This window comes from Notechis scutatus, chromosome 1, assembly GCF_049901735.1.
Source record: "Notechis scutatus isolate UNSWTSFEM ecotype Mainland chromosome 1, rNotScu1.2, whole genome shotgun sequence".
Lineage (NCBI taxonomy): Eukaryota > Metazoa > Chordata > Lepidosauria > Squamata > Elapidae > Notechis > Notechis scutatus.
The window spans coordinates 175305040-175328214 of NC_142009.1; the positions used below are offsets into that span (position 1 = coordinate 175305040).

At 43.5% G+C, this 23175-nt stretch overlaps 1 protein-coding gene across 1 annotated transcript in view; it reads right to left on the reverse strand.

Moving 5' to 3' along the window:
- The window catches only part of PLCL1 (phospholipase C like 1 (inactive)), a 238418-nt gene that overhangs the window by 166707 nt on the left and 48536 nt on the right, over positions 1 to 23175 (reverse strand). The window lies entirely within an intron of this gene.

The following is a 23175-nucleotide window of genomic DNA, read 5'->3' on the forward strand; positions in this document are numbered from 1 at the left end:
TGCCAAATAATTTATCCCCCAATATTGGGGCTGATGCCAGCTTGCATTTATCCTTCGTATCCGCCTGCCAATGTCTGAGCCATAGCAGTCTCTGTACTGATACGTGAGATGCTATGGCTCTAGACGAGAATTTGACTGCATTAAATGTGGCGTCGGCGGAGAATTCTGCCACTGCAATAATCTTAGCAATGTCCTGGTGGGCTCTGACATTTGACGCTGGCAATATATCCCTCAAGTGAAAAAGCCATCGTAGGGAGGACCGTGTAAAAAAGGACGCAGCTGTAGCTGCCCTAATGGCCCAGGCATCAGAAACATGCGCCCTACGGAGTGCCAACTCTGCTCTCTTTTTCTCCGGTCTCAGGGCTTCCTCGGCCTCATTGGGAAAGGTTGAAGAAGAGGCCAGTGCTACAATGGGCTCATCCACCTCCGGCGTTTTGAGAAAATTTGAAAACTCTGGTGTCAAATTATAATATCGTTTATCGCACCCTGTTGGGGCTGGGGAGGATGCTGCTGATGCCCATTGATTTTGTACTAATTCAGCAAACATACGAGGGACAGGAATAGTTTCTGCCTCATTAGCCAGTTGTGAGAATATTGGATCCTCGGATTCGTCCTGAGACCCTGTTGACAATGGATGAGGGCTTGATGTGCCTAGTTTAGCGGTGTTCTTTGCTTTGAACAGTAAAGATTTAAAGAGGTGCAGACGAAAAAGGCCAGAAAAGGTAGGTTGGTCCGGAATGAGGCCTTCGTCATCCGACATTCCTCGTTCTAGTGGGTCAGCCTCTGACAACCCCAAGTCCATCTGATGGATCGACCCCACCTCCATGGGAACATCCTGGTCATCTAATTCCACCTCCTCCCAAAGCCCCTGGACTGGTATGTCAGGAATATTGGGGAATACCTGAGTTTGATGATGTCCCATATGCGCAAAGGATCGAGCAGACAGGGATCCCGCTTCCGAAGTAGCCAAAAAGTGTCTGGTCCGGATGGATTGCTGAACTCCAGCCACAATGCCCTTTTGTATGGCCATCTCCATCCATTGCCTCATTTAGATGGGAATAGTCTCAGGTAATCCCTCCTCCTGTCTTAAACCGGCAGCCGTAGGGGTGAAGGTTGCCTCTGGGATTCGCCGGGCAGTGCTCATTGGAGGAGATATGTCTATAGGAGGCTGTCCAGAAATAGCCTGTCTGGGCCGGGTGGATAAGTCCAAGGGCTCCAACAATGTACTTGGGCCCTGATCCGATTGTTGTGTCATAGCCATCTTGTCTGCCTCCCTGGCCCGTTTCTGCAAATGCCTTTCCAAGGCTTGGTGCCGTCTATGAGCATCCTTCTCCGCCGCCTTAGAGGCCTTTTTGGGACCCACTGACTTATCTCGGGACTTATTTGTCTTGGAGCGGAAGATGTTGTCACCTTCCATTGTGGAGGACTGATTCTCGTGCCTCTAACTTTAATTTTTTTTATATTATTATTATTATTATTATTATTATTATTATTATTATTATTATTATTATTATTATTATTATTATTATTATTTAGGGGTGATGCCTACCCCTGTGGTTGAAAGTAGAACGCTTCTCCAGGAGTGTAAGTGTGTGTGTGTGTGTGTGTGTGTGTGTGTGTGTATATATATATATATATATATATATACACACACACATACATATATACACACACACACACACATATATACACATATACATATATACATATACGTATGTATGTATGTATGTATGAATATGTACATATACATACACGTGCCTATATCTACATGTAAAACTGTGTATATGGGAAACAGTATCTCAGGATCCCCTACAAGGGAAACCTCCAAGCGCTCCAAGCAAGAAATATTCTGGATCCCTGGTCCCCAACAAGGGAAACCAGCTATACAGGGCCTGGATGGATCCTTTCCTGTCAAAAACGTCCCGCTGTTTGAAATGGCACTTGCGGCTTCACTCCAATGTAATGATCCAAAAGCAATTGCAAAAAGAAAAAAATTCCTGTTTAAGGACTAGGCTGCTTATCCAACGCCAGCAAGATAAAAGAGAAATAATGCCAGGGAAGTGGAATGGGAAGGTACCTGCCCTGGTCCCCAAGAAGGGAAACCAGCGGGGAATGGTGCCTGTGATATTTAGGGGCGAACTTGAAGCCAGCCGTTGAAAATGGCGGGAAGGCAGAATCTCCAATGTTAATTGCCTGAGCAGTTTAACGAGCCGCTGCTGCTGACTCTCTAAATTGTCAGATAAATGATCCTGTCAGTTGAAACGGCAAGAAGTGAGCCGCGGCTGCGAGCACTCCGCCAAGATCGCAGAGATAAGACGATCGGGGGATTAGATAAGCTAATTGCCTGAAGCGGCTGTCTCAGGCTGCCTGCGGAGTGGCAGGCTCCGCCAGCCACAAAGAACTGCTCTCAAACTGATCGGGGGGATGACCTAATAGAGCCACAAGCCTTGAAATCGCCAAATTAATTGGGGGAAAATTTACAAGCCAAATTAACCCAAGAGCAAACCTGAATTTTGACTAGCTGAATCAGAAAATCGTTCCAATCAGGGAGTGCACAACCTCTTACCCTGAAGGCTGAACTAAAACTGGGGACGCTGGGGAGGTGTTCCGTGGAGAAGGAGGAGCGTCCCGGAGTTTTAAGCCCAGCCTTTCCAGAAGAGACCCAAGCACCTCCCACTTCTGGATGCTCTGAACAGCTCATGGGATAAATAGATGTTACATGGTTAGGGTTTATCACATCTACTAAATATTACTCTAAACTGCCAACTTTACACCCTCTAATTTTCAAATCCCAGCATTTTCAGCAAGGGCCAAAGAATACTGGCAGTTGACCCACATATTTGGTGGGCCCATTTGAAGAAGACTTGTTTAACAGAATAAAGTTTAAGACAGCAGCTAGCAATGAAATTAACAGATAGGAAGGCTACTAAGCTACTAAAAGTGAGAGATGCTTTTGCTCTCATGGAAAAATTGCAACAAAGATATTCAAGTCATTCCAGTTTACTTTACTAGAAACATTTTCATAAGCATACTTTATTTAAAGCATTCTCCCCACTCCCAAAATTGAGCTATCAATAACCTTTCCAGGCAGGGTGCCACTTAAAAAAATAAGCCCTAATCCCTATATAACAAACCATAATGTAAAAAAAAACAAAAATCAGGGCTTTGCTAAACAGGGTAGAAAAAGAAGTTAAAAATATATATTTATTGATATTTCACATTTCTTAACCTCCTCAACATACGCCATCACTTGCTGTAATATTTAACATTTCAAAATTTCAAAGTGATTTTTTTCTCCATTAATTTGTATCTTATAAATCCTCAGTTCATGAGAACTCTCAACAAGCATATATTGTGAAACACTCTGAAAATGGACTTGTAATAATATATTTATTTATTTATTTGAATTGTCAATTGCTTACAAGATAATATGTATAAGTATAAACATAGTTATGAATACATGAAATGGATACATATAAGAGAAATAAAAAGAATCAATAGGACAGGGACGGTAGGCATGATGGTGTGCTTATGCATGCCCCCTAAAAGCCTAAGCTTTTCCAGCTTAGCAATTGGAACATAGCATGCTTACTTCCAGAGAGCTACAAATAGAACTATATAGGTATCTCTCATCAGATACTCAATATTCAGTGTTATCTTCTCTGTTTCTTTTGCTTGTCCTGAATCTCATATCTTCTAGATATTTTAGTGGCTGATGCTGGCAGCTCTGCCCTCCAATTTGTAAATCTTCCAACTGTACAATTATATTATAGTTAACACGTGAACACGATTGCAAATCTGGGCAGTACACATAAAACTAAACAAAAACAATAGTGAATATGGCAATGGTGGACAAACCCAACTGAGATAATGAAAAAGATAGAATAACAAAATTAGGAATTATCCAGATGATCAGGTAACCTACAAAACATTAGCATTAGCATCAGTCTCAGAATTCCAGAAGGTGCATGGGGGGGGGGGGGACTCAAATACAGTATGAATACACACCACTGGGAACAATATCATGATTGAAGAAAGGCTACACTGTGATACTGACAAATTGTAGAATAACAGATTTGACTAATAAAAAAGGAACACATATTTTTCCCATTATAAATCAAGGTACCTTCTTATTGTGAGACAACAGCTTTAAATGGGTCATGTGTTCTTGTCCATAGCTATCTCATGTTTTTAAAGGAAACTCTGCTACCTGTCTGCCAGATAATGCTCATGAGAAACATGACCAGAACCATAAAATATTTCCCCAAACATCAAGAATACTACTAATAAATTGATAAATACAGGGTAATTGTATGCTAAGGTTAACACTAGCATTAGGAAAACACACAAAATCCCCAATCCTGCAATATTGAAGTAATATTGGATATAAATACATGTGAACAATATGTTTGCTGTTTTCAGATGGTATATTTTAAGTAAGCTAACTCGTTATACGTATATTGTGAGTAACCATACAAGAAAGAATCTCAGGAAAGCAATAAGCAAGAAAAGCCTAGCCAGTTAATTGAAAAACAAATTTCAGCAGTAGCAGGCAACCCTTTTCCAGCTGCAGACTGTGTTTTTACTTCTAGGGGGAGAAAAGGCTTTTTTCCTCCCCCCTTAATTTGTGGCCATGAGCTGCAGATGATGTGGCCAATGTCCTCATTCGGGTAGGGGCTGTGGAGGGAAGCTTAACATTACCAGTTTTGTACTCTGCATGGGGACGGGACTTCTTGTTCTTTTCTTCCAACCTCAAATGGGCACATTAAGAGTAGGGGGCATTTAATATACCTATTTTATGCAATGATACAAAGTAAAGAAATACATTACACTGGGGGAAATCACTCAACTGAAAATCAGCATTTTCCATTACCATAGTAACATTGCAATTTTGACAATTCTTTGGAGTTCTGCCCCCAAAAGTGGAGTGGAGTCAGAGTGCCATACAATTTTGCAGCCACAGATTATAAAGACTTTTTACAAAGAAAAAAAAAAAGCAGACTTTCAAATATCGATTTGAAATAATCAGTACAAAATACAGTTGTAAGCTTTGCATGGACATAATGGTGTGTCTATTAGCAGGAAGGGTTTGCTTAGTGAAGGCAATTCCAGCAGTTCCAGTTGCCCCCGTTAAATGAGGGCTGCATGGGTCATTACATAAGGCCCTCACATGATGACCATGACTTCCAAGTCCCTGACACTTTCCCAATGACTGTACTTGTACGAAGCCAGCAGGTAATGTTGGAAATTGCTATCCTGTGATCTGTAATCATTACCTTCACTTACTGAGTTATTCTGCTAACTCACATCAGCATTGGAACTTGGTCTAGGCAACTACTTTCGTCTTGAACCTGAAATGTCAAATATAGCATAAGCAAGTAGTCTTCGACTTAGGACCACAAGTGAGCCCAACATTTATATTGCTAAGTGAGATATTTGTTAAATGAGTTTTGCCCCATTTTATGACCTTTCTTGCCACAGTTATTAAATGAATCGCTGCAATTCTTAAGTTAGTAACATGGTTGCTAAGTGAATCTGGCTTCCCCATTGACTTTGGGTCGCAAAGGTGATCACATGATGCCAGGACATCGCAACCATCATAAATATGAGTTACTTGACAAGCCTCTGAATTTTGATCACGTGACCATGGGGATGTTGCAACAGTCCTAAGCGTGAAAAATGGTCATAAGTTACTTTTTTCAAAAGTGCCATTGTAACGGTTACTAAATGAACTGTTGTAAGTCAAGGACTATCTGTACATTGTAGAACACTGTACAAGATCGATAGCAAGATGCAGATCAATTGTATGTATCATGTTTTAATCAAATTAATATACAATAGCCTCCTTATAATTAAGAATGTATATTCCACTGCTATGTAGTACTAAAACATTTGTGTCTGTTACTTTGTAACCTTCATTTAGGTGAAACAATGCATCATAGTGCAAAACTTTTTCAACAAAGGTAGCTCAAATGGGCTAACGTATAGAATGTCTTTTGGACCCAGGACTCTCAAAGGAATAAAACTTGGGAAACTTTTGCCACATTAATGCTACTGTGCTGCAGCTATTCAACGCGACTGCTGGGTGCAACAGCCAGCCAGCCATGTGAACTGCTTTTTCAGCATTTCCTGACAATTTCTCACAAGTCGATGAAAAACGCAGAAAGAACTGATATGATTTCTGATACAGTGATACCTTGGTACTCATCGTAAATTGATTCTGGGGGGTGTGATGAGTACCAAAAATGATACACACCAAACAATGCTTCCCATAAAAGTAGTGAATTACATCAACAAGTTCTAGCTGGTGAACATAATTCCAAGTTTGTTAACATTAGACTAGTTAATTGTTGGTAACTGTAGCTTGGAAGATGCACAACTCTCTGAGGAAAAAAATAGACAAAGGGATTTGAGATAATAAAGAACACTAAGCAAAGGTGTTTAAACACATAGCAACCATCTCCTGGCCCTTGTCAATAGCAACAAAACCCACTGATCCTGTTAGAGAAGCAGTTGAGCATCTGGATAAAGTAGGCCATTGGTGCTTAGAGAATAGATGCTCAGTAATGTCCATACACTCTAAAGCCATGATGGTGAACCTATGGCACACGTGCTGGAAGTTGCACGCAGAGCCATCTCTGCCGGCACGCGAGCCATTACCCCAGAGTAGATCCACTGTGCACTGCCAACTGATCGTCAGGTAGATGGCGTGCATGTGCAGGGGTGGGGCGCACGTAGGAAACATGCGCACATGCTCAGAAGCATGTGGCACACTTGGGAGTTGTGCGCACATGCACAGGGGACATGGGGGGGGCACGTGCATTGCCTTATGGGTGTTGGCACGCAAGGATGGAAAGGTTCGCCATCACTGGTCTAAAGCCTATGCAAAAAAGGATACTTTTGCTACCAGAAATGTTAAGTTCTGCCCATTTGTGTTGAAAAGCAGACCATAGTAGCCTTTCTATAACATTTGTACCTCTGTACAGTACACTCTCATAAATATAAGCATTATTGGGCTATAAACTTTCATTAAAAAGAATAGTGTTTGACTCCTAGAACTTCAGTTAAGTTGTTGTATTGTCAAGCGGTGATAAATATTAAATGGCATCAGCTCAAGCATTTTAATTTAACATAAAGTGCACAGCAAGCCCACTCGAATTATCTTTCTCATCTTTAACAGTTGATATCCCAAACTCCCTAAAAGTTATTGAATGAAGAATATTTAATTAAAATATGAAAACCAGAGTATTTTGACACAGCACTGTAAGTGCACACACAATAACATGAAATTTACTGTACATGTTTCTATGTAAAACTGGAATAATAAGCATAAAATGTGTTCAACAAAAGTTTATACCTTTATTATAAAAGAAGAGACAACTGAAAGATCATGAAAAATAGCCAAAAAAGAGCATTAAAAGAAACAATATTAATTTAAGACAGTCACCAAAATTCAAGAGGATTCCAGAAGAAAGGAATTCTGGTTTTATATCAAAAAAGGAGAGACTTAATGAAATTCTTCCTGAAGGTATGTAGCTTCAGTAACACCACATATCTTCTTTTCCAGTGGTGGGATTCAAATTTTTTTACTACCGGTTCTGTGGGCGTGGCTAGGTGGGCATGGCCAGATGGTCATGTGACTGGGTGGGCATAGATATGGGGGGAGGTCAAAAGTCTGTTTTTTCTTTTTTTTTCTTTTGCAGCACCTCCCCACGCCTCGTGTTTTGCCTACTGGGCCCCAGGGAAGTTTCCTGGGTACTGAAAAAAGAAGCAGTTTGAAGAGCGAGGTGGGGAAATCAGCTGTGCCACACGATTTAGATTGGCTAGAAAGCAAGCAATCTGATGATTTTCTGCTTTCTAGCTAATCTAAATCATGTGGGCCAAACCGGCAGCATTTAATCTCTGATCTTTTCCGAATCAATTCTCCTGATATTGATTGGCATGCTTAAAGCTGAGTCAGTTATATTTTATATCTATTCTTTGAAACCAGAGTTTAAAGCTGGATCTTTTCTATTTTTCTCTGCAGAGATAAGATTCATGGGCAGTCCATTTTTTACTGGCGTTGTACAGTACTCACCGCACTGCTTCCCCCAGCTCCTGGTTACAAGCCAGCCATTATGGCTAAGTCTGCCTGGAATACAGTCACAACTTTAACAACTAGCTCTAGTAAGGTTGGAGCTCTTTAACCTTTCTCCAATGCTAACAAGAACTAGGTATTATCCTCCTAGTTCTCAGTGGGGCTTTACTACAAGAAGAGTGACAACATTACACCCAAGGTGAGAGGAGGGGAGGGAGATGCAAGCTTTCCCTGTACTTCATTCAGGAGTAGGATTCTGCTGGCTCGGACCGGTTCGTGCAAACCCCTAGCTCCGAAGATCAGCTGGGAGCAAATCGGTTCATTCGGAAGATCATGTGGGCCTGCCCCTGTACTGTACTGACCTTTATCATCCCAGCTGAACCGCGCAGAAGAGTGAATTGCAACTCCTCAGCTGTGTTACTCCCCCGAAGTAACATAGCACGTAAGGATTTTGCATTGCTGTTCACGAGTGCACGATCACCGAACTGGTTGTTATACCGGCAGCATCCCCACCCCTGACTTCATCCTTGACCTTGTTCAGTTCATCAGTTCAGGTCAATGGGACATTAAAACAGGAAGAATAACAATATTACATGCAAACATTTTTATTTACACCACATAAATGTATACCTATTCCAAAACATGCATTCGTATTGTAATCGTAAATTTATTGTTAGATTTACTTACAGCATTGTGATATTTTGACAGAGAGATTATTATTATGGGAGACCTGCAAGAGGCAGTGCTAAAGTATGGGCGGAGAAGGGGTTTGCATTCCTCTGTTGGTCCTTTGAAGGAGAACACTGATTGGTTCATGCTGATCTCTTTATGCCCACTGCATTTCCAAGCTAGCAGGAGTGAGTCAAGATGATCATGCAGCAAATTTTAAAATGGCTTGGAGAGATTGGGGAATAGAACTGAATAATGCTGTAAGACAGGATTGCTCTTTTTTTTTTTTTAAGAGAAACCCAATGCCTGAGAGTTAATCACCTGTCATTTAAAGCATTAAAAAATTAGAATGTTATAATAGCTTCAGAAAACAGATGGGTTTTCAGACAGGTTACCTAAACAAAAAAAAATCATATTCACCTTCTGACCCTGTTATAATTTCTGGATATTTTGCAAAAGCAGTTTGATATAGAACACATTAATAAAACATTTAATAAAACTCAGACTGAAGACCGAAGAGCTTTCAGTTTAAATCTAACAGTTCAGGATACACGTGACAGAAATTCAGTAATGCTGGTAAAACTAGGCCAGTGGTAAACAATACGGCCAGTGAAGCCACCCCAAATAACTGTTAGAATTTCTTTCAGCTCAGCCCCTTTTCATCTAAAACAAAAACTAAAAAAAAGCAGGAAAAATAAATCTAGACCAAGAACTTAACAATGTGCGTGCCAGGCTCCCTTCTTTTTCGCTTCAACATAAATTAATCTGTCAGCTGGGCTCAGTTCCACAACTCCGCACAACTTATTTTTCTAAAAAATAAAAATAACTATTGTTCAACTAGTTAAAGTGCAGTATGATTAGTGCAGTGGCTCCTCATTTCCTTTGCTTTTAATAGAAATAATCAAGTTTATTCCAGAAGCAGGACTTAAAACAATAACTTATAAAAGCAATGCATATCAGCCACACTGGAAGAGGAAAAGCATTGTGCCCGTTCCTTTTACTTTTGCACATTTTACCCATTGTGAAAAATGAACAAAGTATAACACTTTTTTAAATGCATGGCATTCAATATCCACTGGCACACTACAATTGTAGGGTGTACAATTGTAAAAACTATCATTACAACTGAACACTGGGGTGATGACCCAGGGTGGGATACAAAACAAACACAGTCACAGAAAACAGGTGAAGCCCCTTTTATTCCTTCACTTTGCTTCCAAGCTCCGAATATCTTTGACAGAAAACAAAAAAACTCCCAATACAGTTACACGAAGAAGGAAAAAAGGAACACAAACCAGGCAAGATAAGGGCTGGAGGATGTCCAGAGATAACACACACTGGGAAGGACGCCAAACTCAGAGAGGAACTATGAACTACAGATATTTACACGCTTTGTTTCCAGCATTCACCAGTACGCAGGTCCATACTCTTATTCAGTTGTCACACCTGCAGCCCATGAAGAGGATCAAGGCCCTCTCCTTCCGAGTAGACCATGTTTTACCCTGATCCTCTCCTCCCTGCGTGCCCTAGGATGGATAGGGGATGGGCCTGGGACCTCCTCTGACTGCCCAGCTGGCCTCTGCCCTTCCCCAGCCTCCTCCACAACCTCCAGAGCCAAACTTCCAAACTTCCATCTGTTCCTCTTCTCCCTCAGAGTCAGACTCCAACAGGGGCATGACAACTGGCATACCAGTTGTATTCAGTTGTAATGATAGTTTTTATAAATAATAAATAGAAATTATAACAAAACTTAATGCATAAATGTTATTTCTGTCCTGTTATGGAAAAAAAGTTAATGTTCTATTCTAGAGTAGATTTACAAAACTTGACAAATATTTGTAAGTTCCTTATACCACAAATGATGACAGATATCTTGTCCTAACAGAAGCAGGAGTTCCTGGGTATGACATAAATTTTTGAATAGCTTTGGCAAATAGACCACAGCTCCAGGTATAACGTTTGCTCCAGAAAAATCTCTCTTTCAAAATACTAACCCTTCCTGAAGAATACAGGTACTTAAAAGAGTACAAAATTTATGATCTGAGTGTAGCACTTGTCACCTCTCACTCAGCCTACTCCTTGAACACTGATGAATCAGAAAAAGAAATTGCCTGGTATAAAAGGAGTGCCTTCCAAAAGAGAACCTAGCCCAGGATTAAGGGTGTAACAGTTCCCAGGTGAGGAGCAGGCTTTAATTGATAGGTTTCCACTGAAGCTTGGAGTTCAGCAATTCTGCTAAACATTCAGTTGGTTTACTTAATCCATTTGATTATTCCTACTCTAGATAACAAAACTGGAGGCTGCTTAGAACCTTTAGAAAAGTATACACTCATTAAGAGACTATAAATCCTGACTATCAACTATCGATCTACCTAAAATGAATTACTCAAGTTAATAAATTAGCAAACTTTGAACAGCCAATAAACGCTCATTCTCTTTGCACTGAGTGGAGTCTTAAATAACTAAGAATTTTGCATTCCTTATGCTGTCCTAGGACTTATGTAATGAAATGCAGAATAAGATGGAAGATGTCATTTGCAACTTGTTAATTATTGAATATTTTTATGTCAGCACTGTCTTTTCAAGCTGTTATTTATTACAGAAGATAAACCAGTGCTTGGCATTTGGCATACCAAGAGGTATTCAGCAGAATATTATGTATCATAACTAAAGCCAAGAAACACATTTAAAATTAGACTCAATTTGGGGAGATTTTAAACTGTATAGTTTCTAAAATGCTCTGCTATGTGTTTTGATAAATTGTCCAGAGTTCAAAGCTCCATAACACTTAGCATCTCAAATCTCAAGAAGCTATTATAAACAATGTATGTTAATTTCTGAAAAATTAGCCTAGAGACATACTTAAAAGAGTAATGATATCCATGGATGTCGAAAATGGGGCGTTGGTCCTTACCTGATACGCCCCTTCTAGGCGAGCGCGAGGAGCATCCAGACTGTGGGATGTGCTTCTGAGTCCTCTTCTTTCAGGCTGAGCTTTAGACGAGGAAACGCTCCGCCCCTCCCACGTGGCATCGCGCAGCGTCTCCCCAGTTTTTGCGATAACGAGAAGAGAAGTTATTAATCCTATCTAATCAACTATTGGCTCCTTGGCTGAAAACAGGAGTCCCCACCAGACGGAGATGCTAGGGTGGGGCTGGATGCTCCTCGCGGCTCGCCTAGAAGGGGCGTATCAGGTAAGGACCAACGCCCCATTCTCCTCGAGCCGCTCGGAGCATCCAGACTGTGGGACATACCAAAGCTTGGCTGTCCTATGGGTGGGACTCCGTCTGGCCCGAAGGCCCCTCCGGATCATTGCCAACCCTCTGTAAGACCCGCCGGCCAAAGGAGGCCTCAGCTGAGGCATACGTATCGATCTTGTAATGCCTGATAAACGGGGACGGAGAGGCCCAGGTGGCTGCCCTACAAATGTCAGCAATGGGGGCTTGTGTGGCCCAGGCCGCCGAAGTGGCTGCACTCCTGGTGGAATGGGCAGTTATTCCACCGGGTGCCGGCAGAGAATGGGAAAGGTAACACCTGGCGATGGTCGCCCTGATCCAGCGGCTGATAGTGGAAGGAGAAACCTTGAGCCCTAGTGTCTTGGGTTGAAAGGACAGGAAAAGAGATTCCGACCTTCGTAAGGACTGAGTGCGCTTAATATATATACGCAAGGCCCGTCTAACATCTAGGGTGTGCCAAAGAACCTCCCTGTTCCCGGAGGGTCTAGGGCAAAATTTGGTAGAACCAGTTCCTGAGATCTATGGAAGGGCGAGTTAACTTTGGGTAGGAAAGTGGGGTCAGGCCGCAGGACGACCCGGTCTGCATGGAACACACATAGATCGCTCCTGACTGACAGAGCTGCTAATTCCGACACTCGACGAGCAGAAGTGATGGCTACTAGAAAAACTACCTTAAAGGTGAGGAACTGAAGAGATGACTCCCTCAAAGGCTCAAACGGAGAACGTGTAAGAGAAACTAGGACCTTGTTGAGGTCCCATGTGGGAAACCTGTGAACAGTGGGAGGGCACAGGTTGGTGGCACCCCTAAGGAAGGATCTAACCCGGGGTGATGGGAAGGGAGCCGTAGTTATCACAGGAGACCACTGTTGAGAGGGCAGAGACTTGTCGTCTCAGGGTGTTAGGTGCAAGCCCCTTGCGAAGGCCTTCCTGAAGAAATTCCAGAATCTGAGCCACGGAGGGAGAGAGAGAGGTCAACCTGGGACCCACTACACCACTTGCAGAACCCCTTCCAAGTGGCATCATAAATTCGTGTAGTGGAGGGTCGCCTGGCGGCCAAAATAGTGTCGATGACATGGCTTGATAGGTTCTCGCTAGTCAGACGGATCCGCTCAACTTCCAGACGGCTAACTGTAGCCATTGAGGCTCCGGATGTAGAAGGGCCCCTGAGAGAGGGAGACCCTGTCCGGGGATCCGCCATGGGGCGCTACCGATAGGGTGCGGAGGTCCGCAAACCACAGTCGCCTGGGCCAATAGGGAGCCACCAGGAGAAGGACTGCCCTCTCCTGAATGAGTTTCTGAATGACTCTGGGCACTAGCGGGAGCGGAGGGAAGGCATATAGGAGCCCTGGGGGCCATGGGCAGCGCAGAGCATTGTGGTTCTCCGCCCCGTGAGACGGATACCGGGAGAAAAACCGTGGAAGTTGTGTGTTGGATGGGGAAGCGAACAGATCCACCACTGGAAGGCCGAATATCCTGGACGCTTCCTCGAACAGGGATGGATGAAGTCGCCATTCTGCTTGGTCCACCGTGGCCCTGCTCAGCCAGTCCGCCTGGGTATTGTCTATCCCGGAGATGTGTACGGCTTTTAGTGATAGGAGGTTGGCCTCTGCCCAGCGGCAAGGCGCTCGGCTTCCCTCATCAGTTGAATTGACTGGGTGCCCCCTTGCCTGTTGATATGGGCCTTGGCCGTGGCGTTGTCTGTGAGAGCGAGAACATGGCGACTGCGGATCTGGGGAAGCAGCGCAGAGCCAGATGGACGGCATGGAGCTCTAGCCAGTTGATGCTGCATCTTTGTTCGGTCGGCGACCATTTGCCTTGCGCCGAGAGTGAGTTGAGATGGCGCCCCAACCGGATAGACTTGCGTCGGTAGTGACGGTGAGTCTTTGAGGCTCCGCAAAGAGGTGGCCTCTGTTGATGGCGGGATTGGTCCACCAGAGAAGAGACGTGAGGACCTTTGGAAGGACCTTGACTCTGATCTTGAGTTGCTTCTTCCGGATCTTTGGAGCGGGAGCAGGAACCACTGGAGGGGCCTGCTGTGTAAGCAGGCCCAGGGAATAATAGAGATGCATGACACCATTTTCCCCAACAATCTAGAGAGGTCAAGCAAGGCCACCCTCCTAGAACGTCTAATTTGTTTGACCAGGGTTTGAATGCTAAGAAACCTCTCTGGGGAGAGAAAAACTCTCTCTGAGACCGAATCAATTATGGCACCCAGGTGGTTGATTCGGGTGGAAGGGGTAAGTTGGCTCTTTTGCCAATTGACTAGAAACCCGTGTGCCCGTAGGGCGGAAAGGGTGACCCTGGTATCCCTGACTGCCTGGGACTTGGACGGGGACAGGATAAGGATATCGTCCAAGTAGCAGTGGAGGCGGACAGGAATGCTCCTGAGGTGGGCCGCCAGGGCCGCAGGACCTTGGTGAAGGTCCTGGGGCCGAGGCCAGCCCAAAGGTAGGGCCACGTATTGATAGTGAAGGCCATTATAACAGAACCTAAGGAATTTGTGATGAGAGGGCCTGATAGGAATATGAAGGTATGCCTCAGAGAGATCTATGGAGGACAGCCAGTCTCCCGCCTGGTGCCTAGGAGAATGGATTGCAAGGTGTGCATTTTGAATTTGCGCTGGATAAGGTGACGGTTGAGCCGTTTCAGGTCTAGGATGGCTCTCCAGCCCCCAGAATGTTTGGGCACGACAAAGAGATGGGAGTAAAATCCCTTTCCTCTCTGAGCCGGAGGGACAGGTTGAATGGCCTGAATATCAAGCAGGTGATGGATGGCTGCCTCCATTAATGCACGTTTGGTGGGATCCCCTGAGGAGGGGGATGGGAAGAAACGATCAGGGGAGTGGATTTGAACTCGAGGGCGAGACCAAACCTTATTGTGTCTCTAACCCATGCATCGGAAGTGGATTTGTCCCATTGGGCGGCGAAGTGGCGGAGGCGGCCACCAATGGGGAGGGAGAAGGAGGCTCTACCTTCTGCGGTAGGGCCTTCCTCCCGCCCGAAAGGGTCTCTTATAACCACCCCTCGCCTGGTCCTGTCGCCTGAGTCCGTGCGATCCTGGGATCGGAAGGAAGGGGGTCGGGGGAATCTGGGCGGGAAGGGGGAGGTAGAAAGGGCGGGGAAAGCTCCTCCGAAAGGGCTGAGAGCCCCTGGTCTCCGATCTTCGAAGAAGGGAAGGCAAGTACTTCCTCTTGCTGCGACCCTCGACCAGCAGGGGTTCAAGGGCCGGGCCAAACAGTTTGTCTCCTGTAATAGGGGCAGTGGCCAGCTTGACCTTATTCTTTACGTCCGCCTGCCAGTGTTTGAGCCATAGCAGGCGACGAGCCGTGACGTGGGACGTGATGGCCCTGGAAGAGAATTTCACCGACTGGTAAGTGGCGTCAGCCGAGAACTCGGCTGCAGCCACTAGCCGCAATGTCCTGGTGCGCCCTCAGGTTGGAAGCAGGGACGTGTTCCCTGAGCTGACGTAGCCAGCGGATAGAGGACCTAGTGAAAAAGAGGCGGCGGTAGCTGACTTAATGGCCCAGGCGTCGGATAGGTGGGCCCTGCGCAGGGCCAGCTCCACCCGCTTATCCTCAGGTTTCAAGGCCTCTAGGGCCTCACTAGGTGTAGAGGAGGAAGCTAGACCCACAATAGGGTCATCGACCTCTGGAATGTTCAGGAGGCTGGACAGTGCCGAATCGAGATTAAAGAACCTCTTGTCTTGGCTAGAGGGTGTGGGAGGGTCCCTGTGGAGGATAGTTGCTTCGCTACCAGATCTACGAATATGGGGGGAAGGGATGACCTCAGCTTCAACCACTGGTTGGGTGAAAATGGAATCTTCTGGGCCCTCTGGGATGGGGGGGGAGGTCAGCAGGGGCCTGGGAAAGAAGGCCCGAGACATTCTTGGCCTTAAGAAGGAGGGACTTGAACATGTGTGGTTTGAAGAGCCCCCAAAGGAGGGTTGGTCAGTGAAGTGCCCTCGTCCTCGGACATCTCCCCTCCATGATGTCAGTCTCTAAGGGAGGTTCACTGTAGCGGGAGGATCCCATCTGGGAATCCTCCTCCTCGAAATCCCTAAAGTCCCCTTCCTCCTCAACCTGGGCCCCAACCGGAGGAGGGCTGTCCCTCTGAGAGAGTACCTGAGCAACCGGGGGACCGGTTGTGGAAGGGATCTGATAGACAAGGAGTCGTGCTCGGAGACTCGAGGAGAGAAGCCTGATCTGGACATGTGCTGTAGTTCCTCTATAACACTCTGGCGGATGGCTGATTCCATCCAAGCCCTGATGTGAGGTGGCACCTCAGATGTAGAAGGTTCGTCCTGGCGCAGACCAGCAGCCGTGGGTGTAAAAGTGGCTTCGGGTGTCAGACTCATCGTAGGACCGGGGTCGGGAGACCCTGGGGCGAACTGCGCCTAGGTAGGGAAGAAAGGCCTGGGGGAGAGGTTGAATAGAGGTAGGGGTGGAGGAGGAGGTAGAGACGGTTCAGAGCGGGACTCCCTTGAACGCCTGTCGAACTCTTTTCTAACGCCTTGTGGCGCCTTAAGGCGTCACGTTGAGAGGCCTTGGAAGGTTCCTTGTCCTTTCTAGAGCCCTTAGGTTCCTTGTCCTGCTTGCGCAAATAGTGGGACTTTGCCTTGGCCTTCAATGAAGGACGTTTAGAGGAATTGTGCGTCTGCCATATTGAACAATAGAGATTAATAAGGGCGGTTGGCTCGCCCAGATCAGGCCTGGATAAGGCCGGGTGAGGATGAGGCTGGCCCGCTCCCCTTTTGGAATTTTACTTGTACAGAGATAACAGAAATATATATATATATATATTTAGCTATGTAATCCTGTTTTGTTCCTTTCTGTAGTGCTTTTTATATTCTTTATATCAGCTGAATATACAGGTACTCCGATATATCCAATATCTTAAGAGAAAAATTGCTGTACCAAAAAAATTATTTCTTTTTTGTTATTATTCCTTTTGTATTTGGATCAAATATAAATTCTATTATAGTTATTTCCTTGGATGGATATCTCTCAGTGCCGAATCAGTCGAATAACGCCTGAGGCCTAGAGTTGAATAGGAGGCCTCTGGCAGCCAGCCTCCAGACAACAGAAGAAAAACCGGAGGGGGAGGCTGCAACTTCGCCCGAAAAGGGCTGCGGGAGGCCAACAAGCACTAACCAAGACTAGCCAGGCAGTTCAATGGGCAGCTAGGCTTTAACCCTGGGCCTGGAGATTTAATTCACCGCAGCTGAATATTAAATAAAAAGAAACTTTCAGCGCCCGGCCACGAGGTGGAGCCAAAATGGCGTCCGCGAGCTGAACTGCCTGGGCGCCTTCGGGACGGAAAGAAAAGGAAGGCTTGGCCGGTCAGCTCGGCGCTCCTAAAGCCTTAGGGCGATAGCCCTCCCGGTTGGCGTTTAGGGTGGGGGAATCCAGCGGAGGAGCGCGTGCCACAGGCAACGCGCAGGCAGCGACACGATCTGATAAGGGTGGGGGCGTCGCGCTGAAGGCGCTGCGAGCCCGCAACTTCGCCCTGAGGACAGGGAAGAAATTTCCCTTGAGTCCTGACCCTTTGCGCAGGAGGAGGAAGGAAGCAAACCTTATTAGGACGGAGGATTCAATGAAACAGCCAAGGAGCTCTTTGAAACGCAGCCTGATTCTTCGAGGCTGAGCAAAAGACTGGGAGGCGCTGCGCGATGCCACGTGGGAGGGGCGGAGCGTTTCCTCGTCTAAAGCTCAGCCTGAAAGAAGAGGACTCAGAAGCACATCCCACAGTCTGGATGCTCCGAGCGGCTCGAGGGAGAAAAAGTTATTCCTTCACTACAGAGAAACCAGAGAAACTGTGGTAGAATAATTGGAAATCTCAGAGCAAAATAGATACTATACATGTTAGAAATTGGATTTTCTATTTGGTATATCATTCTAAAATACATTATACATCAACTACATTAACCTGAAAGCACAAGTAAAGAAATTCCTTCTAATCTTACACCAGAATTATTAACATGTATATCATTTTAAATGGTTGAAATCAAGAAGCAGTGAGGTGAATCTTGTGCACTATTATAATGCTCCAAAGATATCCTTTAGAGAAGTGGTGATTCATTCTAAAAGAAAGCGGTGCCATCTAACTTATTATACCACAGGAAAGCAAAACTCACATTCCATTCACACAATTGCATTAACAAACGAGAAGCAATGCTTGATTTTAACAAGTCTGTCTGTCTGCTCTAAAAAATTAACTGCTTAAATTTATTGCTATTGGATATATAAAGAGAAATGCACAAAAAATCTATTCAAAAATAGAATGGTGAATTTGGATGTGTTTTAGTGTATTTGGAGCATTTATGGACAGAAGGGTTTTCCCCCCACCTACTATGGACAGTATGTAACTCTATAACAGTGTTCCATGACGTCTTCAGACAGTGCTGGCTCTTCAGCTTTGTAAGGGAGATGAGCACCACACCCCCTAGAGCCGGAAACGACTAGCACGTATGTGCGAGGGGAACCTTTACCTTTACCTTAACTCTGTTATCTAGTTCACTATCAACACATAGGAAATCCCTGGGTGAAGAGCTGATAAAGGAAAGAGAGGGCAGGTGCTGCATTTTGTTTTTGTCTCATCCTTTCAGGCTGTTTTGCAGGAAAATTCTGTAGAAGAAGAACCATTGGTTATGTCACTAGAAAAAGGAGGGGGTGGTTAGTTAGTACCGTTACAGGTTGACAAGGGGAGGAAAAAGGTTCCTTGGCTTCCACAGTACTTCATTCTTTTCTCAAAAGGAAGCTGGGTTCAAATGGATCTGAGCAAAACTACTGATAAAAGAAGGAAGTGGCAATCCAAGCCAAATAAAGAAATGGCTAGGGAAACATTGACTATGTCATTTAATGAGTTTAAGTCTCCAGGACCAACCCTGTTATCTCTGAAAGACTACGGATCTCTAAATTCCTTTCTGTAAGAAATAATGGAGCAAGGGCATAGACCAGAAGGGATTTTTCCCCAAAAGAAATAAAAACAGAGTTAACTATATCTACTGTGATTAAAATGGTAATGGATACAAGAATTTCAGCAAGTGAAATATTTTGCCATTTAAAACCAATCTAATGTACTAATGTAATTTGGACAGACAGAAGGATACAACTTTCACAGATTTTCTATGAACTGACAATGAAATAACAGGGAAGCTTGTTCTTGAACCATTTTATCAATCTGGGAATCAGCTCTTACAGAAGATTGGAAAAGGGCAAATACTGGCTCTATCTTCATAATTTAGAAAATAGTGTATTGTTTTGCAGTAAGCAGTATTTTCTAAATATATATAATGTCAAACCAAACTGATCTCCTAACAGAATGATTTGTTCAGTTGTCCATGTGGCAGATATAATGTACCTTGAATTCGACAAACATTTTACAAAGTCTCCAATGTGATTATAGTATAGAAGATGGCAGAGCTGAACGTGAGTTCTGGTCTAGACACTATACTATTTGACATATTTATAAATAACCAACCACATGGGTTGGTACATATGATTATTAAATCTACAGATAACACAAAGAGAGGGCAAATAGCAATACTTTACAGAATAGTATTAAAATTTAGGAGGATCGGGTCAAGCTGGAACAATGGGCAGAAGATGAATTTCAATAGGAACAGATATAAACAAATCAGAGGATAAATAAAATCAGAGGATAGAGAGTATGATGGGGCAACCATGTAGGCAACAGGACATGTGAAAAGAATCTGGATACTTTGGTTGGTCAAAAGCTGAACATGAGCCAATTCTGTGATGTAACTGCCAAAAAAAGCTCAAAAATACTGCTAAGCTCTATCAACAGAAGCATGGTATCAAGATTAATTCCTTTCTATTCTGAATTGTATATGTTTGCTGTATCTTGAATATTGCATCCAGTTCTGGTTATCACATTTTAGAAAGGACAGTTTGTGTTTAGTGTGGCCAGAGGAAAGTAACTAAAATGATATGAGATATAGAAAGAAAAGTGTATGGCTGGAAATACTGAATATCTCTGGTTTGAAGAAAAATTTTACAGGGAGATACAATAACTGTTCAAGTCACTGAAGGGTTGTCATGTAGAAGATGGGGAAGAACTGAGCAAGTTGTTCCACAATGCAGGAGAAAACAATGGGTTTTCTTTACAAATAAGTCACTTTTGTTGTACATCCTGAAAAATTTTCTACTGGTAAAAGATGTCCAACAATGAAACAGACTGGAGGTGGTAGACTCTCCCTAATTGGAAGCATTTTTGCAGAGCCTTGATTGTTACCTCTCAGGGATGCTACAATATTAGATACCCATATCTGGGAGGGAAGGAGGATTGAAATAGCTCATCTTGAAGAAGCTTCCATTCTATGATTAAATGTTTCTTATACTCAGTTATCTAATCATAGAAAATGAGAAATATGTGCACTACAATATCTAGATCATACCGCTGTTAATGATTTGTTTAAATGAATCATTACCAGTTTATAAAATCAAGTTGGAATGATCTCCAAAATTGATGCTCTGTTGAGAAAGCCCCAACATCATTTTCAGAAATCTGGGCATTAAAATCAGTTTTGGAATTATGACAAAACTATGCATGCTAACATATTTCCCATGTGCTCAGAGCTCTGCAGAGATCTGCTTTCAGCAGCAATCTAACAAATTGTGTTAAAATAGAACATGGAAAGCTACTTAGACAGACTTCAGATGCTCTCTCGGTCATAAAAGACAAAGTGTCATAACCAGATGGAATGAAGTGAGGTGTCTCATCCTTCCTAACTAAAGGCTTTGTGTGAAGAATCAGGTCTTTATCATTCTTCTGAACAGCAGCAGAGAGGAGGCCATCCAGCTGCCAGGGATAACCTCATTCCAGAGAGCAGGTACTGCTATAGAGAATGTGTGCTGAGGTCACAATAAATAACATTGTTTAAATAAAGGAATCCAGAGCATGCCAACCCCGCAAGATCAAAGTGGTCAGGCAGATACTATGGAAGATAAGCATTTCCTCAAGTAACCAACTCCTGTGTCATGTAGGGCTTTATAGATAACAACTAGCATCTTCAGTTACACCTGAAAGCAAACTGCCAACCAATGCAGATTGAGGAGAGGAGGTGTTACATGGGCTTAACAAGCCATGCCCATCACTGCTTGTTCCACTGCATTCGGGACCAACTGAAACTTCCTGGTGGTCTTCAAGGGCAGTTCCTTATAGAATACGTTAGTCAAGTCACCAGATGACTAGGGCGTGAGTAGTTGTATGAAGGAACTTCAGTCTAGAAAGGGGCAAAGCTAATGCATCCAGATATAATTGTGCTGTGACCTTCCTGGCCACAGTTGCCGTCTGCTCTTCAAGCAGGAGTCACAAGTCCAGGAAGACCTACAGTCCAGAAAGTGCTATCCCATGGAAGGTCAAAAATGGAATATCCTCAGATCTGAGTTTATTATCAACTAACCTCATAAACTGAAGGAAAGATATGCACGCAACCTTGACCAATATTTTTTTTTCTTTTTATGAACCTGTAGTCCCTTAATTCAGGGTAGAATCAGGGTGAATTGAACTGATCATTTGCTAACTAGATGATCTTCCTGACACTTACAGTATCTGGAGTTCACAGCCGATATTTTCTCTTTGTGATCTCAGAGAGAAACATCTGTCATTGCCTATGATTGAACTCTCAACCTTCTGAAAAGGGGGCAAGCATCTTCACCACTAGACCCCCACGCCACTCAACCTTGACTAATATAACTCTACATAATTATATATCAGCCTTCCCCAATATGCAGATTGGAAAATAACATGAGCTGTGGTCTAACCACCTAATATATGTAGTCTAACATATCTGCCCCTTTGATGCTCCAAGCGTCAAGATAGGTAAATCTGGAATATCAGTAAATATAACTGACTTCAGTGATGCTTAGAATTTGTAAGGTAATTCTGAAAAGAAGAGAACAACAACCTCTCACAATATTGTTGTGAGCCACCCAGAGTTGTGCTCTAAGATAGGCAGTAATACAAATATTTTAAATAAACTAACCTAATGCATTTGAGACCAATCTGAAATATGAGCCAGTGACTTGCAACATACAACCTTGCAATCAACAAATACAAGCGGGAAAAGACACAGCAATTCAGATGAGCCTGCTAAAATATGCACAACAGAATGAGTATTATCAATCAGCATTTCATTTCCTACACACTCCACCTGCAGAAAGAGATAAAACAGTAGGAGGCAAGACAGTAGTACATCTTCAAGGACAGGCACTGAACCAAAAAGCACTGTCATTCTCATATATGCCTGATGAACAGAAGCTCTGATGCCAGCTTATCTGCTTGCTGTTCCCACATACTGCAACCTTTTTCAAGCTTTGCAGTTTGTGTTAAAATGTCAAGGCAAATAACTACTATCGTGAATACCTTGCAGTTCACAAGAGAAACCTTGCCTGTTTACGGCTGATTTTAAGCAGTGTATTAACAAAAAGAGGAGGAGAGGGGAGAAGTTACCTTACTGAAAAATGCTGTTTTTAAAATGTATTAGATTCAATATCTTACTGTTGCCTTTAAGAACACAACATGATTTCAGTATAAAAGACAGACACCGATTTAGATTTTCTTCCCCAGTTTATTTCCACAAGAGTAAATCCCTCTGAAATCAATCCCATTCATGTGTAAGATACAAACTATAATAAGCTTAGAGCCTACAGATTCATACCTTGCCTTGACTTAATTCATTTAGCTACAGTCGAAGTTATAACAGCACTGAAAAAAGTGACTTACAACTAGTTCTCACACTTTGCACCATCCCGACAGTTACATGAACAAAAGTTGGACACAAACTTGGCCAAAACTGTCATAAAATGAGGCATGATTCACTTAACAACTGCTCTGCATAGCAATGGAAATTCTGGTCCCAGTTGTAATCATAAAACAAGGAATAGCTGTAGCATGGAAGCCATGAGGTATGAGATGAGTTGGTTGCAGAAATTATCAAAAAAACAATTTAATCAAAATGAAACAACCCAACAAAGTTCTTTTTTTCAAAAAATTAAAGGTCTCCAGATCTATATCTATCCACCTCTAGTTTTTCCTTTTACTGCATTAATGTATTAATTTTTATATAGGTGCAAGAATTTTGGGTTATATTAGCCATTCAATTTGGGCATTTCCCCCATGAACTATATTAATTAAAAGGGGAGGGATGTGTGAATGAATGAAGAATCCAAAC